The sequence below is a fragment of the Argopecten irradians genome, chromosome 10, assembly GCF_041381155.1.
Source record: "Argopecten irradians isolate NY chromosome 10, Ai_NY, whole genome shotgun sequence".
NCBI lineage: Eukaryota > Metazoa > Mollusca > Bivalvia > Pectinida > Pectinidae > Argopecten > Argopecten irradians.
The window spans coordinates 35549438-35562986 of NC_091143.1; the positions used below are offsets into that span (position 1 = coordinate 35549438).

The 13549-nt window shown below is 35.9% G+C and overlaps 2 protein-coding genes across 3 annotated transcripts in view; one reads left to right on the forward strand and one right to left on the reverse strand.

Annotated features, from left to right (window-relative positions):
- LOC138333757 (molybdopterin synthase catalytic subunit-like) overlaps positions 1–13549 on the reverse strand; it is a 92832-nt gene that overhangs the window by 53490 nt on the left and 25793 nt on the right. The window contains exons 1-2 of one of the 2 annotated variants that reach the window (XM_069282331.1): positions 4427–4474; positions 1940–2061 (exon numbers count right to left, since the gene is read on the reverse strand). The gene's annotated coding sequence lies outside the window, so the exon portion shown is untranslated. Of the gene's footprint in view, positions 1–1939; positions 2062–4426; positions 4475–13549 lie in introns of those variants that run through there. The other variant, XM_069282332.1, reaches the window with a different exon arrangement.
- The window catches only part of LOC138333755 (sodium channel protein 1 brain-like), a 91909-nt gene continuing 83001 nt past the window's right edge, over positions 4642–13549 (forward strand). The window contains exons 1-2 of the mRNA XM_069282322.1: positions 4642–4660; positions 10915–10967. The gene's annotated coding sequence lies outside the window, so the exon portion shown is untranslated. The remainder of the gene's footprint in view (positions 4661–10914; positions 10968–13549) is intronic.

A 13549-nucleotide genomic window follows, 5' to 3' on the forward strand; every position in this document is an offset into this window, starting at 1 on the left:
TCAGCTTCATGAACATTAAAAGTATATGAACATGAGTAAACTGGTTTTTGTAGAAAAGCAACATTTGCTTCTATCGCCGCACACAACAGCCTATCTGCTTGTCCGGGCACTATTGCAAATAGCACCCATGGGTGTACAGGGATCAATCTAGGGGAAAAGTTTGGCCAAATATAGGGGAATTGGAAGCTTCTTATTTTGGTTCAAAATTATATTCATTTTGACCAAAAAGTACTGTAAAACAACTAATTTTAATTTTAGATTTCGTAAAGCAAGATTTTAACCTCAATAATGAAAAATTTGAGTTTATCATAAAATATGCAGTAACTGCATGATAGATATGAAGAAATTTGTAAATAAAAGTCTTACAAAATTAATGAAAAATAAGTCACAGGGGAAATTGTTACAAAAACGGTCATTTTTTAGCTTCAAATGGGGAATTTTAGGCCAGAAGGGAATTCATTCCTTGAGGGGAAATTTACCCATAAACGGTAATAAATCAGAGTTAGATTGATCCCTGCAGGTGTAGCCAATCAGAATCAAGTATTCTGTCACGTGATGTACTAATCAGAATTGGGCGGTACTAATGCCTCACTATATTCCATCAAGGGATGGAATAGTGCCTGAGCTGAAGGCAATATCCCTTTTGTTTGTTTGTTTGTTTAGTTTTACGTACTATCAACAGCCAGGGTCATGCTAGGATGTGTCAGGTTTGATGGTGGAGGAAAGTCGTAGTCCCCGGAGAAAAACCACCGACCAATGGTCAGTACCTGGCAACTGCCCCACATGAGATTCAAACTCGTGACCCAGAGGTAGAGGGGTTTTGGTAAAACATCAGGACATCATCGCTCTGCCACTGCGGCCCCATCATTATCCCATCAAGAAACAATATATCAGGCATTCATAAACATTGAGAGTACAACTAGTTTACTTTTTCTGGTTTTTCTTTCCCCTCAACCACAGCCCATGTACATCATCATTTTGACAACCTACATCACAATTTTATACATGTAGTGATGTATAGTTGTGATGTCACAACAGATTAATGTTCAATAGTATCCAGGGATTTAGCAGTAGCTATAGTTCCTGATTAGGGATGATTCTATTATGCATCTTGTTGTGTTTTTTGCGGTTCTATGATTCAAGAACTATGCACCACTGCAAGTATTATCTTGATGTTTAACAACGTAACAACAACATTACACATGCATAGTAGACCAAAAGGAATCATTGATAATCATTGCTGATATGACCAGATCTGATATGAACATAGCACATCTCCCAAACGGCATCCCTTGCATACAATGTGTTATGTTTGGTACTTACCACCCTCGATACTCAAAGGGTTACTATTACTGTCATTATATCCACCCCTGGAGTATCAAGGATGCGTGCTTACTTGTTCTTGACCATCTTAAAGTGCTATCTCACTGAAGCATACTTTCAAAGACATAGAACAGCTCACCATACTTACAACTTAAAGGAAAACCAATTGTCGCACTCCCTTTATGCTCAATGTTAACAATTTAAGCCTCTACGTATTTATCTTTTATGAGCATGAGAACTATCTTTTGTTAACAGTTAATACAATATGTAAACCCTACAAAAACCTAAAGGCCACAAGCATCTAATAATCAGCACCGACAACCTGCCCCAAACTAAAAGATGAAGAAGTGTGTATAGATTGTAACAAAATAGCACCTTGCAAAAAATGAGTTGCAACAAAATAGCACCTTGCAAAAAATGAGTTGCAGAATAACTTTGAACTCATTCACCCCTGAAATTTCATAATGAATTGTTCTAGCCTTTGAATTGGAAGTGTTCAAATGTGTCTTCAAGGGGTGAATGAATTTTTACACTACTATACTCAAGTGCAATTTGAATATACACATATACTATCTTATGTTACATGTAAAAACTTTTCAGTCTTTAAGATTCTTACCTGGGAAATTGGTTAACAATAACACCGACCAATTGCTGAAGATTTGTTGGACTTTCAACCCGGATTTGTGCTGTCTTTTGTCCAGCTAACTCACGACTTTTGGCAAAAAACAGCACTGAAACCTGAAAATACAAACATATAATAATACTTTTCTGCTTTTCATCATAATCTGCAAACACCCTATAGGCTACAAAAACCTGGTCTGGGCGAAGTATCCTTGGTCAATAGGTCAGATCATTGGTAAGGAAAATTGTTCACAGCTGATCAAATTTCACACAGAAGAGGAGAAAATTGTAAGAGTTCCTTTTGAACCCCCCCAACCCCCCCTCTAGATTTTTATGACAAAACAAACTTTTGGTGAGAAAACAAATGAATACTCCTCTCCATTCATTTTCAAATGTATTCAATAAACAAAAACACTTCATATTTATCATTGTATTAATTAAGCAGGATTAATTTTAAAGCCATAGTTATGTACATAATTTTTTACCTTTTTGCCAACTAACCTGGTGGTGTAGTGGTTAAGACGATAGACTTCAGAGCTGATGGTAAGTGTCAAGTATGTGGGTTCAAATCTCGCCGAGAGCAAATATATATATATCAATAAGATTATATCCGCTTGTTATAACTTTCATATCACCTAAATAAGCAATGTGTATGAGTGTTGTATGAATGCGACAAAGGAAAGTAGATATACAAGTAGTTTTAAAATATCTTTTTCTGGATTTTAATTTGTTTTTCTCATTTTAAACCCAAAAACACCATGTCCCAATTTCTATTGGTATCCATTAAAAACAACCCTTTTCAGACACTGCACTAAAGCAAGAATAAATTTTTTTTTTGAGGGGGGTTCAAAAGGAACTCTTTCCGAGAAAATGAAGCAGCCAAACCAGCATATGGATCCCCAGACCTATAAACACTACATTGTAGCTGGATGCTAGATCTAACAATTGAGCTACCTGCATGGTCACTGATGATTGGCGCAGTTCAATTCTGCTACACTCCCCCTACTTTTTTCACGTCTTTGCTATAGAAGACACAACAATTTAACTTACCAATTTGCATATCCCCATTTATAAGTGAACTCTCAATACTTGAAGCTAGGGTTTACAAGCTTACTAAATATTTACAGGAAATATGCAGCAGTCAGACCAGAGTTTGACCCAGAACCTCTGAATATATAGTGAATACTAGCTTGATGCTCTACTTATTGAGCTACCTAGTCAACAATAACCTTGGTAGACCACTGGAATCTATACATCCTTAGAGCTTTACAAATGTTTATGTTTAAAGTCAATAAAGATTAAAAAAAAAAAAAACACATAAACATACTTATTTTTGTACCAGGAGCAAAAGTAGTGTGCAGGTAGCTGTATGGGATCAAACCTGTAATCCTGGGCTTACTAATTTGCTGCTTTACCGCCTTAGTTGAAGAAATATGCCCTATCTAAGCACTAAAAGGTGATCATATTATGATTTACAATTTATATAACGTGTTAACGATATATGCTGCAGATCTTCATTAAAATACCCAGTAAAGAATTTTCGAAAGGTACTGAATGAAGTCCTTTGATAGTTTAGATATAATTATAATCTACATTGTATGTAACAGTTCTGGATTGGATCAATCGTCTGAGACCAGGACTGATGGAGGTAGCTCAATCAGGCTATAGCTAGCATATTAAAAGAGGGTCCCAACTTCCAAGTTTGAACCCTTACTGATTGTGCATTTTTAGGCTCTCGTACTACAATTGGTGCTGTGATCTACTATCTTATTTCAAGTCAGGTGAATCCTCAACAAGATACCCGTACCTGGGTTTATGTGCAAGTCTTGTGGTTAATGGGTTTGACTTGGGTTGACTATCGGCACACCTAGTTATATGCAGCTCAATAGATAGATCTTCCTGCTAGTGTTCAGATGGTCCCAGGATCGAACTCCTGGCCTTGCATTTTTCTGCTCCTACTGTCCTATATTTAATATATAACATAATACATGTGGGCGTGTTGAGTATCAAGCTAAATGGAGTGTATGCGTAGAAGTGTGCATGTGCTGAAACAAAGACCTGTATATATTGTATGTTATCACGTTATGAAAAGTACATGCCCATAAAGATTGAATTGAAAAGGGAGATAAATGTACATTTACAGATGTACAAAAATGCACAGTGTACACGTATATCATTTGCATGATTATCAGATCATCAACTTAAATTGTAACGTAAATAGTCTTTATTTCCTGCATAATAAAAAGTAAATGTACATAATACACATCTGTTTACACTACAGCATGCAGTGGTGCAAATGATACCATCAGGATACGTTTGTTTATTCACGGTATTTAAATACCTAAATAAAGCCTTGGTGTTTCGGATCTCATATTCATTTAGATTAACTAAATAAGATATCCATCGCATGGCAAAAATACCCTGACAACGGTTTTAAAGACTCAAAAACAAAACATAATATGTTATGGGAAACACCTCTCACCTCTATATCAGCCATGTGTACACGAATCAGTGTTAATGGGACGCTTTGCTCACAAGTACCCACCCCAGCATTTCAAGCATTTCTATGACTCTAGTTTCGTTTTGCACTGCGCATGTTTGGAATAGGAAAAGCAGTCGACACATTTTGCTGGAAGAATCTGTGCTAAAACTTCGACGATCTTGCTTAACTGAAATTACAGGAAAGGCTAAGAAGACTCATTGACAACTTCAGAATGTATGTGTTGGTATATCAAACATTAACTTGATTTCCTTATGAAGAAAAACACTTCAGGTAGCGTTTTATCGAAAACTTACTGTAGCGGGAAATTCAATTTCGGTCGATTTTGTAAACAATGATTATTTTTTTATTTGACGTTTGAAAGAAGATGTTGTGCACCTCCAACTTATTTCTATGCATGCTTCAAACGTCATACTCTAAATCTTAACTCAGAATTATCTTTTTTTTCTTATTTAGCAATGATAATACACCACTGCATGTAACGTTACTTCTTTGAATGTTTCTTCAGAGGACTCCAAAAGTAAAGTTCTATTACTGATCTGTTGCACCCATTAATTACATGTTTCTTCATGATCATTGTCTACAATTTGCTCTTCTGCACTGCAATTATCTTAAGACAGATAGATCGTCACAATTAAACCTAGTAAGTCTTTTTTCAGTGAGATGTCTACTGGATATATTGTTACCTTGAGGGTAAAAATCAACATGAAAAACATTTATCCCAACTTAATAAAAAAATCTATTACCAATCTTTCTGTCAGGGTATCTATTCACTGATTCTTTTATAGTTTTGCTAATTAAAGCAACAAAACACTTTAAAATACCACTGATCTCCATAATCAAATAAATTAGACCAGATAATTTACATCAATTTGCACATAATTGTACATGATGGGATTGCTGCGTCTGTCCAAGGTTAGAATTGCTTGAATGAATCTAATTGGCTGGATTATTGACTGTACAGTTTTTCCATAATTTATTTATCAAGGTTGTGGATTGCTGATGTGATCTTAGACTGATGATTAGGGCGATTAATTCAGGTAAACAATGATTATAAACATCATCCATATCACAACGTTCATGATAAAGCTAAGTTCAGTTGTAATCAGTTAACATCGTCGGCAGAGAGAGCACCGTAATGCCGTACCAATGACCATGTGTAGCATGATCACCGATACTGTAACGTCAGCATACTACATGTAGATGAGCATATATAATGGTACATATAATTAACAATTATAATAAATAACAACACTTTTATTAGTTCTAAAAAAACATTTTTTAATTTTTGTTAAAATGCTATTGAAACAGTTTCGTTTTTTGAACAATGTCTTTTCAACACACTGAGACAAAAACATGACACCTGACAATATGCACATCGGTCATGGAGGGTAAAAACCCATCTCCGCCTATTCAAATACTCCGGTTATTTGCATATTTTCTTCTCGAAAATGACATATTCAAATTAGCGAAATCCTCTGTATAAACAAAAAAAAATCATTTCTGTGAAGGTTTCATTCATATAATAGAATTAGAAATCTGAATTATACTATAAATACATGGCAGTTTGAATTGAGCTCTATCTTAACTACTTGCAAAACCTGGCAAGTAGATATCTTCAGAACACCTTAATATTATATCTATTTGATCCACTTTAGAAAGCAAATTGATAAAAGGAGTGGTCTTTTATAGAGTTCATATCTACGAGTGTGTATGCACATGCACTCTGGCATATTATATGGAATTATGGATATCATGTAAAGAATTGACCATTTATATAGAGATCATGTGTAAGATTGATCATTTGTATGGTGATCATGTGTAGGATTTTCCATTTGTATGGTGATCATGCGTAGGATTGACCATTTGTATGGTGATCATGTGTAGGATTGTTCATTTATATAGAGATCATGTGTAGGATTTTCCATTTGTATGGTGATCATGCGTAGGATTGACCATTTGTATGGTGATCATGTGTAGGATTGTTCATTTATATAGAGATCATGTGTAGGATTGACCATTTGTATGGTGATCATGTGTAAGATTGACCATTTGTATGGTGATCATGTGTAAGATTGACCATTTGTATGGTGATCATGTGTTAGATTGTCCATTTGTATGGAGATCATGTGTAAGATTGTCCATTTGTATGGAGATCATGTGTAAGATTGACCATTTGTATGGAGATCATGTGTAGGATTGACCATTTGTATGGTGATCATGTGTAGGATTGACCATTTGTATGGTGATCATGTGTAGGATTGACCATTTGTATGGAGATCATGTGTAGGATTGACCATTTGTATGGAGATCATGTGTAGGATTGTCCATTTGTATGGAGATCATGTGTAAGATTGACCATTTGTATGGTGATCATGTGTAAGATTGTCCATTGATAAAGAGATCATGTGTAAGATTGTCCATTTGTATGGAGATCATGTGTAGGATTGACCATTTGTATGGAGATCATGTGTAGGATTGACCATTTGTATGATGATCATGTGTAGGATTGACCATTTTGTTTAGAGATCATGTGTAGGAATGTCAATTTGTATGTAGATCATGTGTTAGTTTGACCATTTGTATGGAGATGATCATGTGTAAGATTGTCCATTGATAAAGAGGTCATGTGTAAGAGTGTCCATTTGTATGGAGATCATGTGTAAGATTGTCCATTTGTATGGAGATCATGTGTAGGATTGTCCATTTGTATGGAGATCGTGTGTAAGATTGACCATTTGTATGGAGATCATGTGTAAGTTTGACCATTTGTATGGAGATTATGTGTAATATTGTCCATTTGTATGGAGATCGTGTGTAAGATTGACCATTTGTATGGAGATCATGTGTAAGATTGTCCATTTGTATGGAGATCATGTGTAAGTTTGACCATTTGTATTGAGATCATGTGTAAGATTGTCCATTGCCAAAAAGGTCATGTGTAAGAGTGTCCATTTGTATGGAGATCATGTGTAAGATTGTCCATTTGTATGGAGATCGTGTGTAAGGATGTCCATTTGTATAGAGGTCATGTGTAGGGTTGTCAATTTGTATGGAGATCTTGTGTAGGGTTGTCAGTTTATATGGATATCATGATATGAGGGATTGTCCAGTTGTATGGAAATCATGTGTTAAAATGGTCAGTTCTATTGTCCAATTGTATAGATATCATGTGTAGAGGTGACCATTGGTATGGAGATCATGTGTAAAGGGGTGACCATTTATATAGAGATTTTGTGTGGAATTGTCCATTTGTATTGAAATCATGTGTAGGATTGTCAATTTGTATGTAGATCTTGTGTAAAGTTGACCATTTTTATAGAGGTCATGTGCAGGAGTGACCATTGGCATTTGTATGGAGATCGTGTGTAAGGATGTCCATTTGTATGGAGATCATGTGTAGGATTGATCATTTCATGTGTAGGAGCGGCCAGTTGAATACTGTATAGAGATCATTTGAAGAAGTAGCCAGATGTATGGGGAGTATGTGAAGGAGTAGTCAGTTCTAGTCAGATGATCACGTGTAGAAAGTTTGCCAGTTGTTTAAAGATGCTCCACCGCTGACAAATGGTATTTTTTCTCTATCAAAAAACAGCAGCAGACGATTGAGTAATTTTCATCAGTTACCAAAGTAACTTAACTTTACACCATTACTAACATTAAAATGTTTGAGCTTCTAAATTTACGTCAAGATAAAAATATTAAAAATGATTGATTGCAGCCCGAATAAAATTCCATGGCACTATGTCCTATATGGAATGAAATACTGATTGATTATATCAGTGTCATTTATGCTCTGTCGGCGGTGGATCATCTTTAAAGATCTTGTGTACGAGTGTTAAGTTGAAGTGAGATCATGTGTAAAAGTGGCCAATCGTATGGTTACCTAACTAGAACTGTGTTGGTATGTTGCAGAACCGCCTACATGCTCAGCCGATACCATTTCTCATTGTGTGTTTCGACCCCTTATTCTCAAAATGGTCGTTCTCAGTGTTGATTCGTCACTGCTCGGTGGTGGGTTTCCAGCTACTGATGTCCTTCTTGTATCCACATTCCGCATAAAGATCTTTCTGCTGCCATGACCATTTTGTGTATCGCTGGCTGGGCTCACATTAGCTTTCCAGTTTGCTTAGCAAAAGTTGAGAAAATGAGTCTGTTCTCTATAGCAAATAAGAACGATGTTGGAGCTCGTGTCAGTATGATTGGATATTGGGCGAGTGAAGGCAAACTTAAGTATTTTTTTCCTACGAATTGATGAATTTATTTTCGCAATTAGCCAGATAGATTCGCTATAACCAAAATGCGAATGGATAGCGTGAGCACAGGAGCCTGGTTTTCTGGTTCTGCCCGACAGATCTAATGCAGATAACATTATGCAAACTTTACAGGGAAGCCTCTGCATGTAATCTCAATGGGTAGTTCAATGCCTCATACTTTGCCCCCTTTCTTTCGTGGGCTCCACAGTACCTTTCTTTCCATGGGACTGTTTGTTCGATGACAATAATCTTCTTTGTCCTTGGTTGGGACAATATCCGGAAAGGCTAATCTCAGGTCAATGTCCATATCCAGCTTTCAGTTTCCTGTTTGACTTATCTCTCTTGTCTAGACTGACCTTGGTTGGGCGGTCGTTTTTCCTAAACGTCTCCAAGAACGTGGTTGTAGCGTCATGTATACCTCCTCTGTGCTATGATCACATGACAAGTGATAAGAGTTCCTCTTTGTCGACACCGAGGGCAATCCGGTGTTTGCTTGTGTTGGTAGCACATCATACAAATATCGTCAGTGAAACTGAAGTTGGAATTAAGGGTACTTCTATATCGCATAAATTATAACATACGTGGTCTGTATCCCACTTTGTTTAGGTCCCTTTTAACGCCCTGTTACTCTGAATTATTCGGGTTTTTTCTTCTTCGCTACTAACATCGTTTTGACTGATATGGTCATTTAAAAACGACCTCCCATGTATGCGTGTGTAAGGTGCGTGTATGTTTTGGAATATTGCAGCATGTTCATGATGTGTCTGTAATAACGGGGTTCTTGTACTATTCATAGTCCTTGCCCACAGAAGTATGCTGACGAAGACACAGAACAAAACAATCAACCCGATCATCTTATACTAACAACGGACAAACCAATCATCCCACTCCCTTCTTGCTGAGGTTTAAGGTGAAGCAGAAACTACCACTTTTTATAGACTAAATGGTGTGTCTCGACCAGGGGACATAACCCAGAGCCTTCCCCACCAAAGCGAACGCTCAGGGCCTCGATAGCCAAAAGTGAGGCGATGTCAAAGGGGCGTTAAGAATTAAAATCAGAACTATTTCAATAAAGGATCAGGAACAACTGTCATGTGATCTGATCATAAGATAGCACAATCGATTGACTCTCCTAAGAATACATATACACCCTCTCATGGATTATGAATGATTATCATATCAACTAGATACAGTAAACAGTTTACACAATAAATGGTTTCTTAGTATATTTTTCTCTTTCAGTCTTTTGCAGCAACAATAACACTGAACTACCTGTACATATTGGATATTAATCACTCTTAGATTATAAACACTTTATGAAAAGACCCTGAACAAAAGAGAGTTTGGTTTTCCAATGCAAATTGTATAGTCCAATCTGTCACAACGATTTGACATGAAAGATGTCGTGCGCTGATCTCAATACCAATAATGTCACCACCTTCTCTTAGCACTATTTGTTGTTGGTTTCTATTATGAAATGCCATGCATGGTTTAGCAAACTCGATAGCGAACAGTTACCTGATAAAGCGTACATTGACAAGGTATACACATATCTATTAGCAGTATGTTAAATTATGTAGTGCAATTTTATATGTGTTTGTGCCGTCATGTGCATGCATAATCACTTTCAGTGTGGTAGAACATAGAAAATTTGTCAATACAAAGGGACCCACTTTTCCTGTGTAAATTTGTCATCTTTAATATTGGATCTATAGCATTTAAGTGTAGATTTGTTTTGTTCTTTAAAATAGCTGCTTAAAAGGAAAAGACTGGAATATTAAATTGGTATATAAAAGAAATAATAGGTTGATTCTGGATGTTTAAAAGTCCTGAGCTATTATGTGGGGCGCAAGTTTGAATTCAATAAGCTTGTGTATCGCGTTATGTTCGCGACTCTGCTATGACAATGAATAGAACACAGCATATATTTTTATGATTGGGACTTATACACAGACCATATGAACCAATGCTTGTGAGCTGTAATTCCATGTGTACCGGGTCGTTGGCATTGTGAATGGTTTACTTTCATTGTCCGTGGTGTGACTGGACGGATATACTGATTTAGAATAAGTATTGAAAGTGAATCGTCTGCTCTTTTTCTTTATCTTCTTTTTTGTTTGCAGTTCGTTGTGTGAAACTCATTTTAAAGAGAACTTGTTTTGTCTAAGGTGTTGAAAGCAACTGAATTTGGTTTGATTGAAACTTCATTTTTAGACTTGAGGATCCGTAACTTGGAGATATCTGCTTATCATTCGGGCCATTCATAGGTAAGTCAACATTATTCCTTGTTAGTTTTGATAAATTACACTGTCTACCACAAACATTGGCGTTATTAGTTGTTTCAAACGTTGTTTCAAACTCGTCACATTTGTTTCGTGTTATGTATTGTTTTTGTTATGAATGTTTCCTAATTTTTATTTAAAAATTTATATTTTCTGTTACGAAATTTCTAACAAAGTTTGTCGTCTCTAAAGCAATTTATTGTTAATTCAAGGGAAGAGGACAACATATTTCAGCGCAGCCATATTAGAGAATATTCTATACAAAGTAAATTGCACGAGACGACGAAATATGATCGGTAATTAGTATGCATGCCTAAGAAATTAGGGAATGATTATTAAAATACAATGTATTCGTCGAAAAAGGCTCCGTAGCTGTTTCAACACGAAATTGGAACTAGTTATGAATTGCAAATTTCAAGGAAAATGTCGTCGAGTTTATTTCGAAATCATTCACTGTATCAAATAGCGTGATAGCAGAGATAATCGATGTGGACGATAAGAGGAAGTTGTTTATTCTGTACACAGATCGGAGTCTGTGAAGGTATATCTTTGTCTAGGTGGCATGTGTGAGAAGCTGTTTGTTTTTGCATAATCTTTCCCCGGTTAAGGATGAACTCTATAGAAAAGGAGTTCCTATGCTTTATATGTGTTTTGTATGATTTTTGAGAAAGAGGCTTATTTGTCTCCTTTTCACAAAATTTTATAATATCACATTACCAAATACATGTAGTACTGCCCGCTATATATGAGCTTAACTATAGGAACAAAGCAATGATATGCATGTGTTTCACATTTTTATTCGTCAATAGCCCATTTTCGTTTTGTCCAGCCTCTTCTAGATAAAAGTCACATTCTATTTTCTCGGGAAGGTAGATATTTCTTAAATTGTTCAAACTTTTGATTTCCTACCACATTAGATCATCCAGTAGGCCATATTGACGGGTAATATCTTCGTTCATTAGTTTTCTTATGTTAAGTTTGATTTATATTTGTTTAACGTCCCATGCCAGTAACGCCAGTGTTCATACCACAGTTTTTTTAAGATAGAAGTTAAAGCTGGAGTTCCCGGAGAAAAAACACCTTGGCCATTACCTGGCAATTTTTCAATGTTGGTTCCGAATTCTCAACCCTGAGGTAGATGACTAGTGATAGAAAGTCGGAAAACATTAACTGTTGTCACCTCTGTCTTTGTGTTACGTACATTGTAAGCCTATTGCATGTATATATATGTTATATTCCAATGTTATTTTAGCCTCATTGTTTACCGTAATGTACGGCCAATACCAAACGTACACTGTACAATGTTCATGATATTCATCGGGGCTTAAGAAGTTTATTCAATATTCATTTAGTTAGAAGAAAGGTCACCCTGACCAATATTTCACTTTTTGTTTTGCTCAAATGATTATTGCTATTTTTCATATTTAGATTTATCTAAATGTTTAATGATTTTGTAGTTTTAGTTCTCACAGGATACCCATACAAGTACACAAAAACTTTTCAATTATCCTCAACTCTAGTGTGCCGTTGCCTTTTATATTTCATTTTGTGTTTTCTTTCCCACTTCGTGACGAGAAATTTACCACTTTCAGTGTTTGCCATAATCAAGAACTTTTTTTATTTGAAAGTGTATAGCAATATAACTTTTATTTTTGTTTACTTGTTTAATGATCAGCGGTGTTACGCGATGCCTGTTCCATTGAAGTCCTGATTTTAATGGATTGCATTTTCTATTATTTGCATTATTTTATTGTTTAGATAATACTGATACTCAAGTATGAAGTGATAGTTACAGGAGCTGTGTTGTCAATGACACTAAAACCCCCTCGTGTGTTAACAGAAGACATTTAAAGTGTGGATTGGTAACGACTTCGGAGAGCTGTAGCGGAAAGTGTATTACCTCTCCTGGGAGTTACTCTCTGAAGTTATTATTGGTGTCATACTGTCCGGTTTTACGACTGTGCTTTGTAAGCCTGTACATTAAAATCAAATAAAATGTCCACGTTTCACAAAGACTTCACACATACTTAACGGCACATCGGCCCAATATCCAATAACTAAGTTTGTATTTCACAGAGATAGTGAACTGGGAAGGTGGATCTCAGCAAATACATTTGTATTGATCCTTGCTCTTCACTACACAGAAAATTTAGTTCATTTTACACTCCCCTTCACCTGATAAATACATCACAGCAAATAAACATGTAGTAGTCAGTTCACTTTATATCTACACCTACCGGGATGACAAAAAGAGTATATGTCAATAGTGGCTGATTATTTCTACGCCATCGCAGTTGAACTTTTCAATGTAAATATAACAAGTAAAGATATAGTCCTACAGGTATCATATCATATTTCAAGGTCTACTTTTCTGCGTGATTTCTGAAATGGCGTGCAATATAAGTTTATAATTTATTTAGTACACGGCGTCTCAATTACTCGGTGAAGACTACCGTGTTTGAACAAGCGTAGGCGAGACATTAATTTTATATATTAAAGTACGAGACTATTCATTAGTAAGGATGTATTCAGTAAACAAATCACATTCCTTGGAATGTATATCACAG